This window comes from Borostomias antarcticus (assembly GCF_949987555.1).
Source record: "Borostomias antarcticus genome assembly, chromosome: 6".
Taxonomy (NCBI): domain Eukaryota; kingdom Metazoa; phylum Chordata; class Actinopteri; order Stomiiformes; family Stomiidae; genus Borostomias; species Borostomias antarcticus.
In genome coordinates, this window is record NC_140239.1 from 22,315,134 (window position 1) to 22,329,955 (window position 14,822).

Consider the following 14,822-nt stretch of genomic DNA (forward strand, 5'->3'; position numbering starts at 1 on the left):
GATGCAAGTGAAGTTCTTCATGGGAAATGCCACCGACATATCCTCAGCGCCAGCCTTCTCAAGTGACTGTGCCTCAGCTCTAGTTACCTCATTCGTTTCCCATCCTCAACAAAAGCGGAGTGTCAGTGGTGCCGAGGAAGTGCTGTCCATCTGATCCGGAGTCCTATTCAGGAGATGTCCAGCGTTCAAAGTCAGCTTTGACCATTCCCTCTGTTCTTCCTTTACTGCAGCAATTTGAGAGGAGAGCAAATAAACACGGATGAGTCTACCAGTCTACCTATCAGTGGGCAGCATTCTCAGTTTTGATGTTAAATGGGATGATAATAAATAGGATTGACAGAGACGACAAAGAATAAACGTTTTTAGGAAATGTGTGAGATATGCACAAATATTATATTGAACTATATGAGTGAGTGTGTGTGTGTATATTTGTCTTTGGGTTTGTGTATGTGTGGGGGCAGGTCATGTATGCATATCAATGAGCATCATCATCACTACAAGTTAATAGAATTACTTTCTGTAATTTCAGTTAGACTGGACAGACAGACAGACTGGTTGTGGCTTACAGGCTGGATGTGCCTGCATGTAGTGACTGATGAATGCGTGACAGAATGGTCTGTGGTTCTGTCTGAATGCATGACTGCTCCTTCATAGAACTGACTGGAATACCTATCTGGAGCTGGATCTACCTCTGTGTTCCATGCCCTGTACCAAACACCTCCCCAACTAATTACACTGAAACACCAACACTCTTTTATGTTGCAACCTCAGAGCATCAGGTATTAATTACGATGGCTTATCCTGTCAAACAAAAGAAAACTTCAAAGATGACAAACATTTAAAATGTTATGTGGCCTACCCTACCACATCCTTTTTACACAAATAACAGAGTACTAAAAGAGGCAAAAATAATGATTATTTATTTTGAGAGGATATTCAATGATATGTGTTGAATTGCACTAGGTAAATTTCCATTGCCATGTCAGCCCAGGCTGTCAGCCCTCTGATTCTCTGAGGCTTTTTCCGTTCAAATGTTCAGACGTAAAGAGAGAGGGAGAGAGAGAGAGAGAGAGAGCACACAGCGCCACCCTCTTACGCCACCCTCCTCCTCCCACCAATGAATGCCTCCTCTTCTGGGTTTTATGTGGGACGTCATTTCCCTTCAATCCCGAAAATCTTCAGATTCTGTGCCGTGATGCCAAACCTTTTTGAGTTGCAAACGATGCGGGGTTGGCACCTTGGCACTGGCCGACATGGGCTGTCCTTCGTAATGAAGGTAATAAACTCCACAAAGTATTTTCATGTTGAGAGAGGAGAACAGAAACCATTAAACAGGATTCATTGCTCTGTTTCATGTTTCGTTCTGAAGCATAGTAGTGAGTACGCAGAGTAGTGATGCATGACCGAACCAAGCTCAACTTGTTTTTCAGGCTGTTCAAATCACAGTTAGCAGTTAGCATTTGGAAGCTTGACGCAAGTTGCCTTTCTTGTGTGCAAACACAGCCGAATCTCTCAGGGGCAGATCAGAGATGGTGTCCATTGATCTCGCCTTGGTGACTGCCCCTGGAAGCCCTCTCTAATGCATCTGCCTGCTGATACCATCTTTAATGAATAGCAGCACGTACGCAAGGGTGCTGACAGATAGCCATCGCATAACAGGGGAAATAGTTCAAGTTTTAAGAGACAATCGGTAAATTCCATCTTAACTAGCTGGATGTCTTCCACATTGCCACACACCCTGCGATTGCACTCACAATTGACCTCATACTCCAAAATCATTTCTACCACCCAGGGTTTTGCTCGACAACATGTGAATGATCCTTGTTTTCTCCTATCAGCACCTCTTTGTTGCCATGCCGATGGCAGTCAGAGATAGTGCTGTGTGAGTGGCTTGCCCCCCCCCCCCCCCCCCCCACATGGCAAGATCGCCATCAGGGCAGACCCTGGCACACACAGCTCACACACTGGTTCTATCTCGAACTCAGCAAAGTAGAGCAGACTTTTCACCCACTCCCAAGAGAGCTTTATCGCTAGTTGGTGCCAGAAACTGTGAACAATTATCCAAATACTACATTGATACTGTAAACTGGTGTAATGGCTATGAGGCTTCTCTAATGACGGGAAGAAAAACTGAGGGCAGAGTCAACAGAATGTAATATTCAAGGAGCCTGCAACAGAGGGGCTTGGAAATAATAAATGAAATGTGTCAGCGCAATAATATAAAGCAGGTTTAATTTCATAACCCAAGCTGTTCAGACTAAGAGCAGAGAGATCTGTCTGTCCGATCTTCGAGGGCGAGAGAGAGCAATACCCTTGGCGATCTGCAGAAGATCAGAGGGAGATCTCTTCATGGCTTATGACAGCGTGACCAGCTGCTACATGCCCGATGAGAATGAACGGCACAGCGATAGCTCACCACACTTTGTTCACCTGTGAGGAGTACTTCACTGGAGGTGGCTGAGTAATCGCCCCGCACAGAGGATGGAAGGATAGGCCTGACCATGTCTACAATACACCTGGTCCAGCACCTGGTTAACTATGCTGTTGTTGGACTGATAAGAAATGATAAGTCAATTAAAGAAATACATTTTCATCATAATCCCCTTGTACTCAGGAATTTTTAAACAGGCCAGGTCCAGCCTGGCTTATGTGCATGGCTGGCTTGTTTCTGGTCAGGACTGGTAGGACGGAAGCTAGTCGTGCCACTAAAATAGCTGTGAATTGAAATGACATGAAATAATGTGTAATAAATTAAGATAGGTCTTGTCGCCTGGACACATCAGTTCCAATGCTTCCAATGCTAATCCAGCACAATAAGAGAGGGATAGCCAGTTAGCTCATGAGCTCACAACAACTATCAGCAGCTTCCATAACATTAATGGTAGCAGTCAGTGGCTAAAGCAGTTACACTGATGATTCCTGTAACGTTAGCTATTTTGCTGCAATTGGTTCAACTTCTGTTTCTGGACAAAGGTAAGGGATAAACCCAGACAACGCAAGGCTAGCGGACCTACAATGGGTCCCCGATGGACGAGCTGGCGGACCTCCGGCCGAATCCGCTGGCGGGTTCCTGGCCATTTGCACATCGAATGGGCGGATTATTAGTGTCAGGGACAGCGGTCCGCTAGTAATCCGAAATGCTCCCGCTATTGCTCCACCACCATTCCACCGGTAGTTTATTGTGTATATCCTAGGCCCATTGGCCCTAGGCTTATGGATTTCTATTGGTAAATTAACTTACTCTGAACATTTGGTAACCCTTCATTTCATAGTCCCCCAATTACTAAACATTTACCTGGTAAATACATGCAAAGTATAGCCTAATATATAATGGGTAATTACTCAGACACCTATACTGTATGTATAATTTCAGAACAGGAGTATTTCAAATGTTCAATTACTGCACATTAATTCAATAACTGACATAGCACAACCAGGTAACCACATTTTTACATAACTTCTGTAACATCCAGTGACAAACACAAAAAATGACAAATCATAAAGCTCATATTTATTAAAATGCTTTGAATTATATTAATTATAACTGGATCCACTCAGGAATCTGGGAGTGGGACCGAGAACAGGAGGAGCAGAAAACAAAACACAGAGTTGCATACACAGAGAAATATAACAGTAAGTCTAGTATATCAATGGGACTGGTAATTGGTCACTTAATTGGTCACCCAGTTTCTGCAATCAGTTTGACACCGTTAATTCATCTGCAAAACAGACTGTACATTTCCTTAAATAAAAATAAAAGTTTTTGTTCCCATGGGATCTCTCCCATCCGTCTGAAAAAAGGGGGCAGAGAGGAGAGGAAGAAAGGTTGTGGCCAAAGTTAGGAATCAAACAGGTTCATCCTCGACCAACAGGTTTAGCCTCAACCAGGGATAGAACCCTGATCTCCCGCATGGGAGTCAGACACTTTATCCACTATACTACTGAGGAACTTGAAAGTAAGGGATGTCATAGTGTTTTTGTTCCTATGGCATCTCTCCCGTACTTCCAAAAAAAGGGGAAAGGAGAGTGAAAGGAGGGAGGGAGAGAGATGGAAAGGCCGAAAGTAAACGTAGGAATAAACCCACAGGCTAGCAGAGGGTGTGGGTATGGTTTCCCAAAATTGTCACCACCGGGTCCTTGAACCCCAGTCTCCCGGGTGAGAGTCTAATGCTTTCACCTCTACTTGTGCAGTGGAGATTGGCAGGTTGATTTTGGTGTCCTTCTTTATTTTGGTGTGCTGGGACTACTGCCTCTTGTGGTGCCAACAGAGAAATGCAGGTCCACATTCAACAGAGTAAGGGAGGGAGGGAGGGAGTGACAACCCGACAAACGCTATCTATGGTGTGCTGTCTTACAGCCACGCACAAAAATGTGACGCTGAAGGTAGGCCTAACGTTAACTTGAATTTAAACAATAACTGAAGTTAGGACCATATTGTGACATTGTAGGTAATGACATGACTGTACAACCATAAGCAATGTTAGCTACAATGTCACATTTGCTACAATGCCCATAAGGAAAACGTGTACGTTCAATGCTTCACTGTGGGTTCACTATGTTCGTACTGTCGACTTACACACTATACTGTAGGTCCTTCGGACAGGCTGACGGAGACCAGGGGTCATGGTTAACAGCATGTTAGAAGCGTGGCACATACAGGTCTCAGGGGAGAGGGGGCTTCACCTTACCTTTGTCATGAAACCTGAGAGCCTCACGTAGCCGGAAGACCTGGAAACTCTACCTAAACCTGTGCTCAACTATTTTAAAAGCTTTGCTTCTCCTAATCCTCAAGCCAAATATTGAGAGAGTTTCTCTTGATGTCACAAAGCCCAAATCCTCCCTTCGATCCAAGAGGGGATTAAAAGATAAATAGCCCGGGACAATGATCTGATGGTCAGAGACTTAAAGCCAACCAATCTCATAGCCAAACACTCACTCTAAATGACAGGTGGGATCTATTCAGCACAAACTTTGTTGGAGGGAGCCTAATTGCAGGTACTGTATTTTGTGATAGAATAATTTTGCAGATCATCATCTTTTGCAGATCACGACATCTGGTGGTACAACATCATGGAAAAGTAGTGAGGATTAAGTTCTCCATCTCACATGCAGATTTGATACAGTATCTAAACCACAAGCAGCAACTTTCTGTTGCACATCACAGTTCCTTGGTATCATGGCTACAGTGTAACCTAAATCCTATCTGTCCCATACAGTCACAGTGTGTGGATGTGCCATGTCTTCCCAGTTCAACACAACTGAATGAACTATGTGGTGAAACTGCAAAAGATGTGAACAAACTGGCAAAAGGCGGATTTATCTGAATGAGGGTCCATTTAAGATATGCAGGGGGATTAGCATGTTTTCATCTAGGAGCCATCCCACTTGGGTGGCACAGTTGGAAGCCCCAGATGAGATAGCATTGTCAGAGTGAAAAGGTAGCACGCTACAAAAGGGGGTTAGGAAGTAGGTGAGGGTGGCTCGATAAAAACATAAAGGGACAGGTTCTCCTAACTCTCTATGAGGTTACTCAGTCGCAGCAAGAACAATCGACTAAGACCTCTTCCGAATGCATTGCAATAACATTATACAGTATCTTCACTTTGAATCAATGGAAGCAACAATAACTGAAGTATTAAATCTTAGAGAAATTAAAAGCGGTGTGTCTAACCTTTCACCCAAATGCACAAGCACACAAACTCAAACGCACACACACACATGTGTGGACCACACAGGTCAAAGCGGAACATTTTCCCCGCTTTCCCGGTTCTATCTGACTTTTAAAAGCACCCTGAGGATGTGGGGTCATGGGGTCAGGCCCGACAGAGAGGGGAGCACGGACAAGCTGTTACAGTATTTTCAAAATAGGTGACAAGGTGATGGAGCTGTAATCTAGAGAAAACACTGCTGCGTCTTCCTTTAGATCCGTACCTGTGAGGTTCCGACAGGTCGTTCCCACCGGGCAATATCTGTTACCCTGAGTCTCTCCACTGGTGATGATCAGTCAGTTTTGTTTAAAAACACAGCTGCTAAAGTGGCTCTGCTGCCTCGAGACGGTGGTGTACATCGTGGGAGAACGAGCGCTGCCTTTGGCTCCAGATTTCACTCACTCTTAACAGCGTGTCATATCAGCCGCTGAAATGAAAGCAACCCACAGCCCCGGACGACAGGGAGAATGTCAAAAGAAATCAGAGTCACCAGAAGGACGAGTGAGTAATATTAGGACCGGGACTTGGCCGGCCTCGTCGCTGATGTGTCATGATGTGTGGAAGCGGGTGGGGTCACGGCCCGGGGCTGGTGGTCTCATCCTAGACATCCGCAGCTGCAGAGGTCCCTCCCTCCATTCCAGGCCAGGGAAGATTTCCATGTGGAATCATCCTCTCTCTCTCTCTCTCTTTCTCTCTCTCTCTCTCTCTCTCTCTCTCTCTCTCTCGCTCTCTCTCTTTCTCTCTCTCTCTCTCTCTCTCTCTCTCTCTCTCTCATGCGAAACCCCCCCTGATCCACAGGTCATTCCATCATGCACTTGAGACAACTTTGCTACTGAAAGTACAGGATGTCCATTAGTCATTTGGCCACGCAAACCAAATGGTACATCTCTATTGATACTTACTCTAGGCATATGTATACCTACAATACAATTTCACAATGTACAATTTTTCCTATTCTGTTGAGAAATGTCGGCCTAAGTTACGCGCTCAGTCACTAAATGAATTTTTTTTCATGAAAATAAACAAGTCAAGGGTTACCATCAGTTGTCATCAGGGTGGTCCCCTTTGAACTCCAACAATTATCTACCATTAAACAAGGCCAGAATCAGATAAGACTCCTTGTCAACACTGTGTTTATTCCATGCTAACCATGGAGATCAAGCAGAGTACTGTTGACTCATTTTCACAAATAAATCCATCCATGTTCAAAACCGAGCTTCCTGATGGTCTAACCTGACCGTCAGTAGTTAAACCTACTTCTTCCATCGATTGTCCCATAAGTCATCTCCTGCCTGCACCTCAGTCTGTCATTGGTCACTGTTGGCAGGACAACATTTTCCCCTCCGTGTGACCTGTGGTGGTGTTGGCGGCCCTGCCGTGCCCTCTCAGGGGTCATTAGAGGAAGGAAACAGATGTCACAGCCCTGCTTTATGAGTGTCTCTACGGACCTGGGCCCTCTGCTCCAGCTGAACATCCCCTGTTTGTTTGCAGACTTTCCTTAGCGTCCACAACTCTGAGGTGTTTGGATGACAGCTGAAGCCCGAGAGTGAAAGTGAAAAGCAGTGGCACTTGATTAAAATGCTGCTTTCAGCCATGGACGGTACATTCATCCTGATGATGGATTGTTCAGGGCATCAGTTATAAATCATCACCATCGAGCATTCTAAGACCCAGTAGTCGACTGCATATGCGGGGCCTTCAAGCGCACCAAGAATATCTTTCCTCTGCTACTTAGCCCACAAAATTCTGTCACCTGATCAAAAGGTCTGGAAAGGTAATAAAAATTCCTCACCTGTAGTTAAAGGTACAGTGGCACTCATTAGTCGAAACAAAACAGAGAAATGCAGGAGCTGTTAAATATGACCTGACGAGTACAGTACAGTGTATCCATCTGACTCTCGGCAGCATATGCCTCTTTGTTCTCTGATCCCATCACTACCAGGGCTGGAGATGAGTGGCTTTAATCAACACTTAAACTGGATATGGTGTGCGCCTAAAGAATGTCCTCCCGATAAATCGTCTTTACTGCCTTCAGACTGGATGTGATACCTCCCTAATTGGGCAAAATGAATTCTGAGACTTCCTTGAGACAACTTCCTTCCAACTTCCTTGAGACAACGTCAAACATCTTGGCACTCATCAAATTGGATTGCCAATACAGTGAAGTGTTCTATCATTCTACTGCACTCATTCATTCTAATAAGTGTACTTGTCCAAGTATACTGCAGACAGGTGGGACTCACTGTCTTAGGACAATCATTAAGAGGGCATTTGCCAGGTGGTTTACAACCCAAACACACATGAACTGGAGTCATTGCTGCTCTGCAGGGGGTCAAGGACCAGTAAAACCTACAGGCAGACATTAAAAGAGATGACTGATTAACAGCAGATGAAAAAGAGTGACACTCTGGTCCAATGTTGCATGTCACTGGTTTTAAGGGAGGGTGAAGCCCAGAGATATGGCGCCATTTATCTCATAACCCAGCAGGATGTTGATGAAACACTGGACGCGCGTGTGTAGTGTGTGTTTGTTTACTGTATACTACAGTTGTTTTTTTATTGAGAAGAGAGAGAGAGAGAGAGAGAGAGAGAGAGAGAGAGAGAGAGAGAGAGAGAAGATCTACTTCAGATCTACATTTTGAATAGTACAAAATATACTGCAGTAGGCTACAAAACATAAACATTCCAAAATGGATAGACATCTTAAATTCTCTTGTCGGTTTTTCACCTAAAATCAGAATTGGCCCCTAAAAGCGTTTGCACATTTACAAGGAGCAAAATATCTAAGGACAGATTTGATGCAGATCTTTCCCTCCCATTAATGACACACATTGCGCTCATTGTAATGATATGTATTGGAGGGTTGAGGACCGACCACCCAGCCCAGCGGTGTTGAGACAGGGTCCAGGGAGGGCAATTACGCCATTTCCCCAGGTCACTCAAGTCCAACTTGTTAAAGTTGTGAACTTGGTGATGGGGGGAGGGAGAACCCCACTGGCACACCTCCAAGAACACCAGGCTGACACTAAAGAGCAAGGGCCAATGATATTTCTGTCCGTAAACTACAGCTTCATAGACCACTTTGTGTCTCACTAATGAGGTATTGACCATTATTCAATCATCTCCTCTCATGTATATGTTCCGTATGTGTGAGGGATCTGTGTGGATTCAGAATGAATTCAACCTTTGAAAGCTGAGGGCTTATTTAGACAAAATGGCCGATGGATTTATCTTAGACTTGAGGGTGATCACATGCGCACGCTGTATGCTACTGCATGTTAAGGTGAGAATCGAAGCTTGTGCCAGGCTTGAACTGCAACGCTTGACTGATCATTTTCAGTCATTCTTATAAACAGTAAGAGCCATCCAAACAGTGACTGTGAGAGTGGCAGGCCAGCCCCATAAATCTCCTCTATGTGGAACACTGGGATGAGTTACTGTAGTTCAGGGACAGCCAACCATTGGCTGGAGCTGGCATGTGAACATGGCCCAAATAACTATTTACCACTTCCTCTATTGGAAAATAGCCAACTACATAAGAAAATAGTCCGAAAATTATTCTAATTTTCTGAAATGACATTCCTCAACACATGACCTTCTTTCTCTTCATGAGAGAAGAGAGCGGTTTCTTGCTGCCGAACTACCGGACCTTCAGCAGTGTTGCAATGTCGGAGCAGATGTAGGCCCAGAGCTGTAAAAACAAGATGGCTGCCAATTTTGCATGGAGTTTCTGACATTAGCAATTGTGGTCCTGTGTGTGTTGAGGCTGGAGCCAGAGGTGAGGGGTTGAGACGCACACAGTGACAGATCTCTAGGGCTGGCCTGACGCTGAGGGAAATTCTCATCCTCTTGTTTTGGCTAAAGGTCCTCCTCACACTCAGACATTACTGGCAGGCCGCTCGGCGTTTGACGTGGGCGCTGTGGGCGTGGTCACGGCCATGGAGAGCAGCGGCATATTTGTGTAACAGAGATCAAAGAGGCTGTAGCTGAAGTCGCGCTCCGGCCACCCTCTGGGCCACTCCACCAGTAGACAGAAGTAACACACACGGGTGACACTGGTGTCATTAAATCACACTGGAACACAGGTGACGCCAGTTACACTACCCTTCCCCCCCAACATGTCCCTTTCTACCCCCTGCTACAGTAATATGTAGTGGTGAAAGATGTTACTGAGGCTTTTAGGGGCTGATTGTTTTGTCAACATCAGGACTCCGTATAAGACTGGGCAACATCATGGGGTTCACAGTGTTTCTGCCGTCCCTCAGCTGCAAGCTGACTGAGGCTACAGTGCATAACCTTTTGAAAAATGTTTGTTGAGCATGTTTATCTGACAACTCACAGAGATTGTTGTGGTGACTGTGTCTTCTCTTACTTAGACAGCAGTAAACCTTCCAAAAATATCAAGAACAATGGTGCCAGACACGGTTGTGCAACATTTAGGCTACAGTCAGTGCCATTATCAGTCATCAGTCACAATAATGCAACCATTCTAGTCTGAGTCTCTCTCTCACTCTTTCTCTCTCTCTCTCTCTCTCTCTCTCTCAGATGTAATTGTTGGCATATATTTATATCGGCTGATATTATTAGGCTACATGATTGTATGACACAATTCGCCTTATTCACTTCAGCTGCCATATTGCTCAGTCTGACGTAATTGGGGGTGCGGATGCGGAAGTGCCAGTTGACTTCAATGTTAAAAGTTCACTGTAAAAATACCACTTCAAGAACCAAAATAGTCAAAATAACAGGCTGAATACACTATCGGGGTTACAAACTCATCATTACCAGACTCTGATTGTTTTTCGTTTGGAAATACATGGGAGTGAATGCAGCTGACGGCTAACTATGGCTCAGTCACCTCCATGTATTTCCAAATGCGAAAACAACGGCAGTGAAAAACAATCAGAGTCCATCAGCCTGTTATTTTGACTATTTTGGTTCTTGAAGTGGTGTTTTTACAGTGAACCTTTAACATTGAAGTCAACGGGCACTTCTGCATCCGCACCCCCAATTACGTCAGAATGACCTGAAGTGAATAAGGCGAATGGCATGCTCATTCTGAGAATTCCAAAGTTGATGGATGGATAAATACAATGGTAGCTTCCCACGGTCTTCAGCCATTATGCTAACACACTATCACACACTCATCTCCTTTAAAGTCGCACTGAAATGAAAAAAGGATTCTGTCCCATTTTGGTTCACATAATTGGTCATAGTGTTCACCTATTCAACGATGTATGCCCAAAAAATTTAAAAATTCTACTTTTGTTGTAATCTTATATCAAAGTATATAATTTCTTACTTCCTGGAAAACGGTAGGTCACGTGCAATGACGACAACAGGTACCTTAGATTTTAGGCCAATAATCTCACGAAATCCACCCGTCAATCAATGCTATCCTTCTATCGAATCTGTCTAAAGTTCTTAAAACCCGTCCACTTGTCAATGTTCCAATCAAATTCCTCTAAACATATGTCCCACCCTCATAGCTTGTTTGCGTCGGAAATACGTCAAACTACGGAAGTTAATGATCTCAAACGTCTGTTTCAGTGCGACTTTAAGCACAGGTGCTCATACACTTGGGGAGAAATATGTAGTCTTAGTTGTGCTTCAACTAAGTTCCACAAAACGATTTTAATATGTTTAATATGTCTACCACACAATATGTTGGACAGTTAACTCTGCTGCACTGAAAAAAAGTACATTTTAGAAGATTTATTGGAACAAATCCAAATTAGTGGATCTTTCCGGTACATGTTGAGGGCATTAAAAAGCAGAGTGCGTGAGGGTTGTGTCTGTTAGATAAAGCCCGCACTGGGGTATAAGCTGGTGACGTAAATGATCCCCTTCTTCAGGTGGAGGTGAGAAAACGTGCTACCAGCATCCACCACATGTTTGTAAGCACAGCAGAGGAGACAGATAATCTGGCTCAGTAAAGTAGGGGCTGTTATAGCCTGCAGATGCCAGCGATAAACCCCCTCTGTCTGAATCTACTCCCGGAGGGAAGAAAGTCCTGCAAAGACAAATCACATATTACAGCTGCTGCACAGCACTGGGTCGGGGCCCAGGCGAAACCGATTTTGAGGAGGAAGAGGAAGGAGGAGGAAAAGGAGGAGACAAATGACAAATACATGAGGGTCTCTGCCCAGACCCTAATTATTTAAAACTTATTAAACTAAGAATAACTACAAAATCATGTATCTGAGATCCACACAGTACAATGCCTGAGTGGGCTGGGCATTAGCATGTTTATTCTGCATCACCCAGGGCTTGAACTCAACCTCAGACAACAAGGGAAAGTCATGTTCTTGTTGAGCTACCCTACCTGCCAAGTGATAAGCTGGCAGTTTGGCCTTTGCTTGGCTTGGCCTTCTAATAAAATCTTAGGTTCTACAAAAGAACGTTCTCAAACAAACTTAACTCACACGAGGCATGTGGCAGCCTTCAAACTAATGTCAAAAATGCATACTGACTAATTAAAATCCCAACTACCACTATGTATGTATGTATGTATGTATGTACGTATGTATGTATGTATCATCTTCTACCTGTTCCATGTGTGACAAACTCTCTGGGGTTTGAAAAGCTTTTTGTTTGTCTTGCTAATTGCAGATGAACTGTGGCTGTGCTCAATCAGTGGCCAATCAATCAATTTTGCCGGATGAAGTCCTAGGCGGGGATTGGGCAGGGTTGACAACAGTGACGTTTTGGTGTTGCATTATAGGATTGTGAGTAGTGTATATTTTTCTCAGTACAAGAGAAATTGTTAATGGGGGATGGGATGAGGACAGAATTAAAAATACTGTTAAAATGTTTTTTATATGATTCAGAAAAAAATCACACTACATCTATTATGTCATGAAAATGTCATTTTATCATGAACATTAGAGATTTATTGAACAAGAATTTGCAGTGAATATGAGGAGAGCATGCCTGGCTTCAGATCTAGCTCTAACTGAAAAAGGATAAATGTTGCGTCTTATTTACACTGTAGGAATCCTGAATAAACATTTTAGTAGGCCTACATACTGTGATGGGAATGAGTTGTGGGACTCTGGACTGAGCATGGATTCACTGATTTGACTGAATTGATTGGATGAAAAAAGGTGGGACTGATTAAGAAAGATGTAAGATGACAAAAGACTGGTCAGATGAAGAGATGCAAACAAGATGAAGAAACAGTAACTGCTAAAAATTAGGAACAGGTTGGCCTGTATTTTCTTTATTAGAGGGTGACAAAATTAACACATTTTTAAAAATACACCAACATAAAACTATACTGGGATACTCCGCTAAGGACAAACTGTGCATAAAGGCCAATAGCTAAGCCAAATGAAACTATGGGGAAGTGTGCATGAGGTAGAAGAGGAGGAAGAGGAGACAAATGACAAATACATGAGTGTCAGCAGAACTGCCCAGACCACACTTTAAAACTTTAACATGTCTTTAAAATCATGTCACACAGCACAATGAGTATGCATTCAGATTTTTATTCTGCATCACCCTGGGCATGAACTCACAATGTTACACCAAGGGTAAGTCATGATCTTTCTTGAGCTACATTCCAAGTGAGAAGCCATAGATGGGTTCATACTATGACTTCAGCAATCAAGGGTTGCATGTAAATGGAACAGGTGCATGTAACATGTCCCCAAAATGCTTGTTAAAGGCACCATGAGGGGTAAACTAAACCAAAGACTAAACAATTAAACCAAGGTACACACTCAATAAGTGGAGAATAAAAGACAAAGCTTACAAACTTACAAGATGGCACAGGAAACACCAGGGACAATGCCCAGCTACAGTAAATTATGAACAGACAAATAACTGGACTGGGGGAGCTACATGTAGGCTACAGTATACAGTATCAGACTAACAAGACAGGTGGAAACCAATCAAACAATCAGTGGCACATGTCTGCTCTCAATCAGAGTCAATTTAGCCAGTTATAGTCCTAGGGTCCGTTTGAGCGGGGTTGCCAACAACGTCTCAGATTGGTGGAGATGTTGCTGTTGCAATATAAGATTGTGGGTAGTGTATTTCTGTGTGAAAAACAATAGTTAAAGTGGACAAAATTAGGACAGAATTCAAAATACTGTCAAATATTGTTTTTGAGATACAATTCGGAAAACAATTGCAAATCTTGTCATTTTTTTCATGAAGATTTATTGAGCGAGAATTTGCTGTAGCATACAGTAAAACGTGTTGATGTGCTGTAGGCTCAATTTTTGATATTTCAAAAATCTGTGTAGATCGTTTGTGTCTGAAGATGCAGTGTAGCAAATGTGTCAATTGACTCAAAAATGTGGGAGGAGATAGATTTGATAGGTTTTACTGTTTTTGAGGAAAATGGAGTGATGGACTTCATAATTCCTGCCAGCTCAAAGAATATGGATGTTTCTACTCACTTGGGCCTACGTTTTGGTGGTGGTTGCAAAGTGATAGCATGCACAAATGTTTTGTTATGATTTGTTTAAGTTTTAAACTTTAAACGGCTGCTGTAGTGCAACCATCAGGATTATTGGCCCACAATGCCATTTGAGGACTTTTGGCATTGGCTGGACTTAAGTGCAAAGTTTGGTGATTTTTCATGCACAGGAAGTCAGACTTCCTAGGAAGAAGATTCTGAATATTGGGAAATACAAGGAGGACTGGCAGCTGCCCGCCCCCTAATTTAGGAGAACAAATAATTTGAATTGGGTTGATTCAGAGGTACAGTACGATACATTTATAGCTGGAAGAAACTAGTCCACACAAAGATAGTAAGGTTTTACCTCATCTGGTGAAAGAATACATAATTTACAGAGCTTCACAAGAACACATTGAGCTCACTGGGCATTCGATTCCAAGGCACAGAAGAAAGCTAAAAACATATCACTTTATTCACTATACTACAATCAAAATATTTCACATGTCCTACCTAACAAAACATTATTTCAAAACCAAAGGGAATCTATAATATCCCAATTGGAGAAAAATCACTGAAGTAGTACTACTGACACATTCACTAAAGCATCATCATAACCAGCCATCTAACACAATACTTGGACTCCTAGCTGACACTATCCTTACAGATGAAAGCAAATAGCTGATTCTGAATTGTTCCAATTGCTG